At 43.2% G+C, this 11,281-nt stretch overlaps 1 non-coding gene across 1 annotated transcript; it reads right to left on the minus strand.

The window, feature by feature from the left end:
• Positions 1-10,670: 10,670 nt before the first annotated feature.
• Positions 10,671-10,742, minus strand: TRNAH-GUG (transfer RNA histidin (anticodon GUG)). The gene has a single exon. It is a non-coding gene; the product is annotated as a tRNA-His (tRNA).
• Positions 10,743-11,281: the final 539 nt, after the last annotated feature.

Raw genomic sequence — 11,281 nt, forward strand, 5'->3', positions numbered from 1 at the left:
AGGAAAGAGATGCCCTGAGAGGACAGCGGAATGATCTCATACATGCTATAGCTCAGATTAATCCAAATCCTGAAGCCCTGACGATTCCAGTAACCATTGGTCCAGTTTTTCCCCTATATGGGGACAGAATGAATACTCCAAAAACTCCAGTCATAACCCCGATGATGCCCCAGCCCAGAAGGGAACCACTCATTATTGATGACCAAACAAGTGAATGTGAGTCCATGGTTTCCTTGATGGATCTACCTAATAGGGAACAGGAACCTAGTATGTCTCGAACTAGAACTCAGACTAGGAACAAAGACGTACTAATAGAGTCTTCATCAGGAATTCAAAGTGCAACAGTGGTAACTCCAGAGGAAATAGAAAGGTGGACCCGAGAATTAGAAAAAGGAACCCCGCATCCGAGACCACTAGATATTTACAAGCTGAGAATAGAGCTAGAGGAACTGAGCGCAGGGAATGTGAGTTTAGACCGATTGAATGTCCGGGAGGAAGATGAGTTGTTGTTCATGTGCAAACACCTTACTCGGAACGCAAAATCATACTATGACAAATTAATGGACACAGCAGTATGTATGGGAATAGATATCAGCAGATCTAAGGTACTACAGAAATCCTACAGGGTAGAATTTTCAGATAAAGATCTAGAAAACCTAAATACCGCAGGGAAGAAGACGCAGATTAAGGAACTGATAAACTTAGCACAGAAATGGGGAGATCTAGACAAGTGGAAAGCCAGGTGGGCAAAGAAAAAGGAGGATAGCAAGGAGAGACCACGGACTGCTGAGTACGTCCTGCAAGAAGTTGACAAACCAGAAAAATTATGTCCCATGAGAGAAGTCCCAGGGGGAAAATATGTCCATGTCCCTTGGTCCAGACAAGATATAGTATCATTTACCAATGACTTCCCTAAATTGAGGGAGAAGCCGGTTGAGTGGTACCGACAGGTTGAACGCTTCATAAAGGTTCAGAAATGTCTCCTGAAAGACCTGGATGGGTTTTTCGACATTGTAGTACCTGTAGATTTGTGGACCGAATGCAAAACTGAAATTGATTGGCCAAATGAGGAATATGCCCGAGATGATAGAACAGGAGCTCCCTCACCTGAAGTAATGAGAAAGTATGATCAAGTCATACAATACCTAAAGAAAAAGGTACCTGCAAAAGAAACTGATTGGACCCGTATAGATAGAACTACCCAAGAGCGTGATGAATCAGTTCACTCCTTTTATGAAAGGTTACTACAGGTGTTCAAAACTTACAGTGGAATCGATAATGTGGACATGAAGGATATGACCCATTTCAGTTATCGATTCGTGTTAGGATTGAGACCTGAAATATCCCAGTGGATTAGAGATAACAAAATTAGTTGGCAAGGGAAACCCATTGATGATGTTCTCAAATATGCCAAATACTGCGAAGATGAGATCGAGAACAAAAAGAAAGCCCTAAAGGAAAAAGTGATGTGGGCTCAGGTAAAATTAGCTGAACAACAAGAAAAACAGTTAAGTAAAATGACTAATAGTAATAATGCTCCAAATCCGAATACTGGGGGTGGAGGCAGGCCCCGGGTAAAAATGAGTAGAGAAGATGCTATGGAAAAATTCCCCTGTCACGGATGTGGTCAAATGGGGCATTGGAGAGATAAATGTCCGCACTTGCAGGCTGGTAATGCCCCCGTAAATGGTTTAAATCCACAGGTGCAGAAAGAGGGGATCCGAAAGACCCAACAGCAGGTAAATCAACCCCCAGTGCCACGCGCTCCTAGACAGAATTATAGGAATCAGGGTCAAGAGAATGAAAGGGTCGAGGTGTGGGAAAGAGAGAATGAAAGAAATGCACCCATTCCTCAGTACCTGTTAAATGATACTTTCCTCTGCGATGATCAATACTGACGGGGCCTGAGAGGGGAGGACAAGGAGTGCGTGCTTGGCGCTTCCTTACCGGTAGACCAGACTGGACCATACATTGAAGGAAAGGTTGAAGGGACAGATGTCACCTTTCTGTTGGACACTGGTGCTACCCGTTCCACTGTGAGAACAGTGGACGTTCCTAACCTACCCCTCTCGGGAGATGCTATCCAAGTAGTGGGAGTTTCCAATCAGATAATCAGTACTCCGGTAACTGAGCCTATGGAAATCTCCATAGGAAATTTCAAGGAAATGCACAGATTTGTGGTCTGTGATTCCAGTCCTGTAAACCTATTAGGACGAGATTTGCTGTGCAAAATGCGTTGCACCATCTTTTGCTCACCAAATGGTGTTGAAATTCAGACCCCAGATGAAGATGGCCTATATAAATTGATGTTACTAAGGCCCGACACAGAAATTAAGCCCATGTCCATTGAAAGTCTACCTGAAGAACTCCAATCGAGCGTAACACCTGAAGTTTGGGATTTTACTGGAAAAGATGTAGGCTTAATGGCAAATGTAGACCCAGTTAAAATAGTTATAAAAGCAAATGCTGTATACCCAAATACCAAACAGTATAAAATGAGTGCAGAAGTGAAAGAAGGAGTCGCAAAGGAATTAAACAGATTGCTCAAAGCAAATATCATTCAGGAAGTGATGAGCAGTCCCTGTAATTCGCCCATACTTGGAATTAAGAAGCCTAGCGGAAAGTACAGGGTAGTGCAGGACCTGCGCAAGGTAAACCAAATTGTAGTACCTTGCTGTCCCATAGTACCAAACCCTGCAGTAATACTGTATCAAATTCCTTGGGATGCGGAATGGTTCACTGTCATTGACCTGTGCCATGCATTCTTTTCCATCCCATTGCATCCAGAAAGCAAATTCCTTTTCAGTTTTGAATTCAACAGCCAGGTCTATGTCTGGAATCGTGTCCCCCAGGGGTACACCAAAAGTCCATCGATTTTCAACCAGATTCTAAAGAAATGCCTTGAATCTCTAGTTCTTCCAAAAGAGTCTGTCCTGGTGCAGTACATAGATGACCTTCTGGTAGCATCCAGAAGTCAAGACGACTGTGTCACTGATACCATTGCCTTGCTGAATCACCTAGGAAAGGGAGGACATAAGGTTTCACCAGACAAGCTACAGTTCTGCAAAACCTCAGTAAAATATATGGGGCACCAGATAGAGAAAGGGATCCAAAAGGTCACGTCAGAAAGGATCAGGATCATTCGAGAAATGTCACTACCAGTAACTCAGAAAGAAGTAAGAATGTTCCTAGGAGTTGTTGGGTACTGCAGACAGTGGATCGTGGGTTTCGCGGCTATAGCTAAACCCTTGATTAACATGACAAAGAAAGGAGCAGAAGACCCAGTCTGTTGGAATGATGAATGCATGACTGCTTGGGTAAAATTGCGAAATTGTCTGTGCACAGCTCCAGCCTTAGGAATGCCTGACTACACTAAGAACTTTGAACTGTTCTGTGACACGAGAGACAATTGTGCGCTCTCGGTCTTAACCCAGGAACATGGTCTGATTAGACGTCCTGTGGCCTACTTTTCGGCCACACTAGATCCAGTGGCTGCTGGATTACCTGGATGCCTGAAAGCAGTAGCTGCTACCTGTACAAGTCTAGAGCAGAGTGAGAACATTGTGATGGGACATCCTGTCATTGTATTTGTTCCACATTCAGTTGTGATCTTGCTCACCCGAACTAAGACACAGTATCTCACCCCTAGTCGGCTGACTAAATATGAGAGAATTCTCATTGGTGCAGAAAATGTAATAATTTCCCGATGCAACATTCTGAACCCTGCCACTCTATTGCCCCTTCCCATTGATGTAGAGACAGGAGATGGAATTGAGCATAACTGCATAGATTTGACTGAATTTAGCACAAAACCCCGTCCTGATATCAAAGAAGTGGCCTTGGTTGATGAAGACCTCAAAATGTTTGTGGATGGTTCATGCTTGAGACATGAGAATGGAGGTTTGAGTGCTGCCTATGCTGTAGTCACTTTGGAAAAGACCCTGGAAGCTTCCTATCTTTTCGAAGTTAAATCTGCTCAAGTAGCGGAGCTCATTGCTCTAACAAGAGCTTGTAAAATTGGGAAAAACAAAAGAGTAACTGTTTATACTGACAGTCAGTACTGTTACGGGGTTGTTCATGACTTCGGCCAGCTGTGGTTGCAAAGAGAATTCATGACTTCCTCAGGTTCTCCCATCCGGAATGGGAAACCAGTACAAAACTTACTAGAAGCCATCCAATTGCCCAAAGAATTGGCTGTGGTCAAGTGTGCGGCTCACCGATCTGGAAATGACGAGGTGACAGCCGGAAACAGATATGCAGACCAAATTGCCCAGTACTGCGCCCGACACAAAATGTCCCTCCTAATAAAATTATGGGGAGGTGAAAGCAGCTGCCAACTAATGTTGTTTGAAAGATTGGGAACATGGGATGAATTGAGAGAACTACAGCAGAAAACAGACGAGAAAGAAAGGGACATGTGGAGGCAGGAGCAATGTCAACCCAGGAGAGGGGATGGTGTAGTGGTCCATGTAACTGGTAGGCCTGTACTCCCCGAACGACTGGTTACCGCAATGGCACGGATAATACATGAACCAACACATATTGGGAGGGATGCCATGTGCCGAATGTTTGAAAAGGTGTTCTACAGTCCAAAATTCAGGAGCACAGCAGACAAACTTTGCCAGAGGTGTTTAGTGTGTCAACAGTTCAATGCAGGAAAAAAGACAGTAGTGGAACAAAGTACCATTGGGAGAGCAGAAGGTCCCTTTATTAGGATGCAGGCAGACTTCATAAAACTACCCCTGTGCAAGGGATATCAATATGTCCTAGTCATAGTTTGCTTGTTTTCCCGGTGGGTGGAGGCCTATCCAACAAAAAAGAATGATGCCCTGACGGTAGCTAAATTGTTACTTAGGGAACTGATCCCCCGCTTTGGAATTCCTGAGACAATTGAAACAGACCAAGGTGGACATTTTTCAAACGAAATCCTAAAAGAACTCTGCAAAGCATTCAAAATGGAGCAAAGGCTGCACTGTGCCTATCATCCAGAGGCTTCTGGAATAGTCGAGCAGATAAACGGCACTCTCAAGTCCAGGCTGGCAAAACTGTGTGACTCCACAAAAATGAATTGGATAGAAGCTTTGCCCATGGTGCTGATGAGCTTGAGGAGTATTCCAAACAGAAAGACAGGCCTAAGCCCCCATGAAGTGCTGATGGGAAGAATGATGCGACAGGCATGGGTACCTGGACACAAACTGCTAAGTATTTCTGATGATATGGTGTTAGAGTACTGCAGGCAGCTGGGTGACCAAGTGCGTTCTATCTCTCACCAGATTGGAGAGACTGCTGTCGAATGGCCTACAACTCCAGCACACAATCTGAGACCTGGTGATTGGGTAGTGTTAAAGAAACATACCCGGAAGAGTTGCCTTGGACCGAAGTGGGGCAAGCCTCGACAAGTGATCCTTGTCACCACAACTGCTGTGAAGTGTGCTGGTGTACCAAAGTGGATCCATGCAAGTCACACGAAGAAGGTGACTGGAGAAAACGCGACTGAAGCCGAAGGTAGTCCAGCTGAGGAGACTCCAGAAGAGGGTCCGGATCCCGCTGACATCGAACTACCAGGCACAAGTCAAGAAGTTGAATGGTTTCCTGCTGATGACCAGGTTCTTGATCCTATAAGAACCAGAAAATACTCTTACCTAGGTAGTGAGTGGGACAGCGCAGGTGAGTCAGAACAGGAAGAAGAAGGTCAGATCATCAAAGCCATCATCAAATCTGATCAGGGAATAGGCCAAGTAGGGACAGATCAAGTCATCGACACTCCTTCTCAGACAGAGGAGGCTGGAAAGGGACAGATAGTAGTCAAAGCGGAAGTTCATGCGGAAGAAAATCAAGAGATCGAAGAGCATGAACTAGGCCAGTTAGAAATAGATGAACGTGTTCAGGAAGAAGAGTCTAGTGAATCACTCACAAACGAAGATCAAATACTGTCTAAACCTGAACTAGGTCAGAGTAAGGACCAGGCAGAAGAAATAGATGAAAGACCTGGAACTAGTCAGACAGGAAGGGAAAAAGACACTGCTGAAGCAATAGTGCGACAAAGAAGAAAAAGCAAAAGAGTTCACGAGGAAGAGCAAGTTTCCCCGACTACAAATAGGATCGAAAAGAAGGATGAACCCCGATATGTAAAAAGACTAAAAATAAGAATAAAAACAGTCGAAGAAAAACTGAAATACCGAAAAAGGGCTGAAAGTGAAAGAAAAGAAGCCCGAGGAAAGTCCATCCGAAAGGGCGGCAGAGTAAAGAAACAGAACAAACTGTATCGGAGCCCTGAGTGGACTTATCTGGTATTGGAAGAAATTGATGAGCCCAAAGCCTGTGGCAAAGGCGACGAAGGGTCCATTACTGATCGGAGTTCTGACGAAGACCCTCCTTGAGGTGAAGCGAAGTAAAGCCTCTGCTGAAAAGAAACAAAGAGGGGTTGAAAAGCCACCTGTAAGATAAAATGTCTGATTCAAATGTCACTGGAAGGTCCAGATTTAGCTGTTGCAAAACATGCTGTAAAATATGCATCTGTAATATAGTAATAATGATAGTGATATGGATAGGATTAACAGTGTTTATACCTTTTATGATAAGCAAAGACCCTAACATATATCCTACAGACTTGACGACACAAGACGCAGAAGTTGTACATACCGAAGAAACACCACGAAGAGTAGAAAGACGTGACAATTCAATGAGGCTGAGACATACACGACCTGACTTAGAAACAGCAGATGAGGGAGAACTACATTATCACGAAATGAAGAACAGGACACACTTAAATGTTTTCGCTAATCTTTTAGTGCACTATGTAGAAGCTATGGAAATAGAAGATTGCTATGTCTGCATGATGCTACCTACTTCAGTAGCTGAAGGCGTGACATACCACCATTTACCCCTGACCTATGGAATTTCCTGTAGCATATTAGCAAGCTTATTCTATAGGAGCACTTTACAGTATTATTACTCAAACACTGACGTCATCTTTTCAGAACTTCCTATTAGAGGGAATCTGAACCTTGTACATACCCTTGGTGGAGTGACTCGCTACATGGGGGAATACTTCCTGACGATAGGTGACATAGATCTGAATGAAGCTCGTAGAGACAACTTGACGTGTTCCTTACATGCACAAGAGAAAATGTTCTTGAAAATGGCAGAGAAGAGAAGGGAAAAGTTTCAGAAAAAGGCAAATGACGAAAAGAACAGAACACCTAGATGGGCAGAAAACATGGATAACACCTCACAAAGCGAAGTTACTCCTGCTCTGTTGCTGGATTTTGAACGGAAAGGGAAACTCTGTCTTCATAGAGAAAAGACTAGTTATTATAACAATGTATTCATTGGTTCCAGCGAGTGTGAACATAATTACAAGGTAATTGGAGGTTGGGGTTTCAAAAATGGGTCAGAACCTGTGTTTCCAGGAATTTATTATATATGTGGAAACAAGGCGTATTTCAAATTGCCGGATCACTGGTATGGAAGCTGCTACTTTGGCATTGTCTTTCCGAAAATATACCATGTGAACAATGCAGCTGGAAGCAATGAGATTACTAATGGCTTAGTGCGTAGCAAACGTGAAAGTGTAGGAGAAATTGTAGGTGATATTTTTAGTGCACTGATACCTGGAATGGGGGTAGTTCTGAATACTCATAGAATCTGCAAATTATCTACAGTAGTGGATCGGTTATCTACTGACACTGCTGCTGGATTTCTGATGATCAATACCGAAATGGTTGCGATCAGATCAATGGTTTTACAGAATCGCCTTGCTCTTGATACCTTATTGGCAAAAGAGGGCGGAGTCTGCAGGATGCTGAGGGCACAACATTGTTGCACTTACATTCCTGATAAAAGTGTCGAAATTAAGAAATATATAAGAAACATTACTAATTTGGAAAAAGAACTCAAACCATTAGAGGTTGACAGTGCCTGGAAGAGACTGACTGATGGTCTCTCCTCTGTAGGTAGTTGGTTCTCTAATTTAGGTAAAAGTCTTATATGGAAAATACTGATGCCAATAGCTGGAATATGTTTGATTGTTCTGGTCATATTCATCTGTTGCAGATGCCAGAAATGTAGAAAATATATAGTGAATAAAAGAGGAAAACGAAAGGCTGAAGAATTAGAATTAGAAGAATTAAGAAATCAGATATATAAGAAAATAAAGAACAATCATACACACAGAGAGGCGGAGAGAAAGCTGAACAATAAGTTCGTCGAGATTGAGATGGATGAATTGGATGAATGAAGTTGGCATCTGTTTTCATGTGTAGTGATGATAGTAAATATCATCAAAGAGGGGATTGATGGAGCAAGGATTCGCACGTAACGCGACTTGCTCTCTTCATGAACCTCGCCTGAATCATAACTGTACTAACTCCGATTGTTTGTCATTTTATTTGTATTTCCCCAACACACGGGTGTCCCTAGGAGGCTTGCCTATGTGTTTTTCATCATAATCAAGCTTGCACATTAATAAAATGGCCGCTTTGCAGAAATCCAGTCTGCGCATGCGTCGGTCATACCCATGTGATGTGACGCACTCGCAATCTGGAGGGAAAAGTTCGCTCATGCGCAGTGGTGTTAAAATGGCCGCTTGTCACTAATCATGCTTCATGCTATCTTAAGCCGCTTTTATCTATGCATCTTTTCTGCACTAACTCTTAATGCTATAAGTATTATGAAATAAGGGATTAAGAGTAGTTGGTCATGGTGTACAGTGTATTCATTTTATTCTGTGTTATTAATTTGTTTTCGCTTACTTTTCATGTACCGCGTAAATGAGGGCCTTGACACAGGGATGGGAATCATGTTCCGAAGCTGACGTATCACACATCACGTGACCTAAAGATCTGGGACGTGCAGCAATGGAACCTGGCCAGTTGGCCATTGAAAAGGGGACTGTCCTTTCCTGACGCACCTTCGCCCTTGAAGAAATCGCTATTTTTATTCTGAAATGTGCAACAATGTTGCAAACCTTTTCTTCACTATTGTACTTTCCCACACGTAGGCCTGGGAACCCAGGTGTTAGGGGGAGGGTAATGTCACGTGAAGTATAGGTGGTACCTATGATCTAACCACCTCCCTTGACCAATCAGAAGATGGGACTTTGTCATATTGCAACATTTATGGGTGGTCTTGGGGACTTAAAACTGTATAAATAGCCTAGGTTAGCTTAGAGAAATTGTCCGACTTGTCCGAGTAGCAGACCTGTCACTGACCCTACGAACTCTATAGGTGCCTGATACAGAGTGCTGCGGAGCATTCTGCCTGAGACTTTCCACAAACTCCAAGGGGTGGAAATTAGTCCTAAGTGCTAAGCGAAGCACTTTGCTGGGAGATTCGAAAACCCAATTGGGGTTATTGACGGATTCCGTGCAGACGAGGGGGTAACGCTGGTGTTGCATCCGAACCTGTGAGGGGTTGGTCGTGCCTTGGTGAACCCAGTCCTGACCCAGACCTGAGGGGTATCCTGTCCTGACTGTCCATGAGCTGTACCTGCTCACCTTCTGGTATTTCCTGAATCCTTGAGGGTCCTTGTCCCGTTCTTTCCCAACTGACCCGTGGCCAGGGTTAGTCCTCATTCTCACTTAGGTAAATATTGGTATAGGTGTCTGTCTAGACTATAACCCTCAACTTTTCCTCCTCTTATTAAAGCAATCTTGCCTGTGATATTCTCCATATCTCCTTTGAATGTAATTTCATGCAATTGATTATTAGTAAATGTTCCACTTCTTACCCTTCCTTTAGGACATTGTTGAACCCGACTGCTTATCTAGATTGTTCCACTTATTCCCTTTCCCTTAGTATGGTTGCCGTGAAGTTAGTAAAGATAGCATAAGGTTTAGGAATTAGTATAAAGGTATTAGGCCACACCTTAGGTCTTTCTCACGTCCTTGCCCTAGTTTAAACCATATTAGTTAATATGTTTATTATGATTCATGCCCTATAGTATTCCCTTTTATTCTATGATACTCACTTTAATTCAGAGCTACATTCTGGTTCTGATTTTTATCATTGATGTATTACTTTGCATTTGCCTACTTGTAATGGCATTTTCGTCCTAAACTTTTACTATATAAAACCCTTAAAACCATCAAGGTGTCTGTGGTCATTATACATTAAAGTAATATTAAAAGTATTAAAGGTGTAAAGTAGAATTTTCTCCCTTTTAGGAAAACCCTTATCACCTATCCACTGCTAGTTCCTGATCAGTCAGGAGTAATGTGCCTGTGGTAAGTCAGGTACATGAATAGTGAGTGGTGTAAGAGTCACCCACTCGATTACTCATAGAGCGTGACAGAGGTTTCACCCCGTTCATTGCAAAACACTGTCATCGTATGCACGCCAGGGCCCAGTGCGTGGAAAATTTGGTAAATCTAGTGAGCCGGGTGACCCGCGCGCTCTATCAACTCAACAGCAACTTCATTCATCTGCATTCTGATTGGCCTGGGGGAGAGCTCCGCTCCCCTTACCGCAAATATGTTCAAGAACGATAATTTATGTCAGTAAGTACAGTATACCTACATCTTATAATCATGTGTGTTTAAATAATTTGTTGTTAGATCGTTTAAATATTGAAAAGGATCTGTTTTTAATAGACATTTTACAAAAACAACTGGTACATTTGGGAATTCTGTAAAGGAAAAACCCAACTGCCGTGACATTGCCAACCACAATGCCGTGACTCGGATTCGAACCGAGGTTGCTGCGGCCACAACGCAGAGTACTAACCACTATACGATCACGGCGAGCTACTTGGGCTCAATAACGCACAGTGACATGAAGAAATTATAATTCGGAACACTCAGGGCTACTCCTGTGATATTCTGAATGTGTTCATTGCTTCCTCATTCCTTATACAAAGGCTTTATCTCCTCAGTGGTTGATAGGCTGAAACCGTTTCCTGGCCGCCTGCTTGTGAACTGGCAGGAGTCAAAGATCACACATACACTGGTGGGCCTGTGATGGGACACCAATGCAGAGAAACACACCTGGCGCAGATATTCTATTCTGTTTATTATAGCTGCATCTCCCCTGTACCTCCTCAAGCCATCTATATGTGAAGCAAGAAAGAGTTAAGGAACGGTCCATCTACACTTTTATTGGGAGGATGCTGCTGTGAGCTCCTCCCAGCTAATCACACAAACAGCAGTAAAGCAAGATAACTACACAGTTAGGGGGGACTGCATGGTTAGGTTTTTGAGGAATTATTGAAACTGACCTCAGTGACCCATAATCAGAGCTGTGGCTAATGACTGCATGCCTAATTATGATGAAGCAAGCACCA

Source organism: Lissotriton vulgaris, chromosome 1_1, assembly GCF_964263255.1.
Source record: "Lissotriton vulgaris chromosome 1_1, aLisVul1.2, whole genome shotgun sequence".
Lineage (NCBI taxonomy): Eukaryota > Metazoa > Chordata > Amphibia > Caudata > Salamandridae > Lissotriton > Lissotriton vulgaris.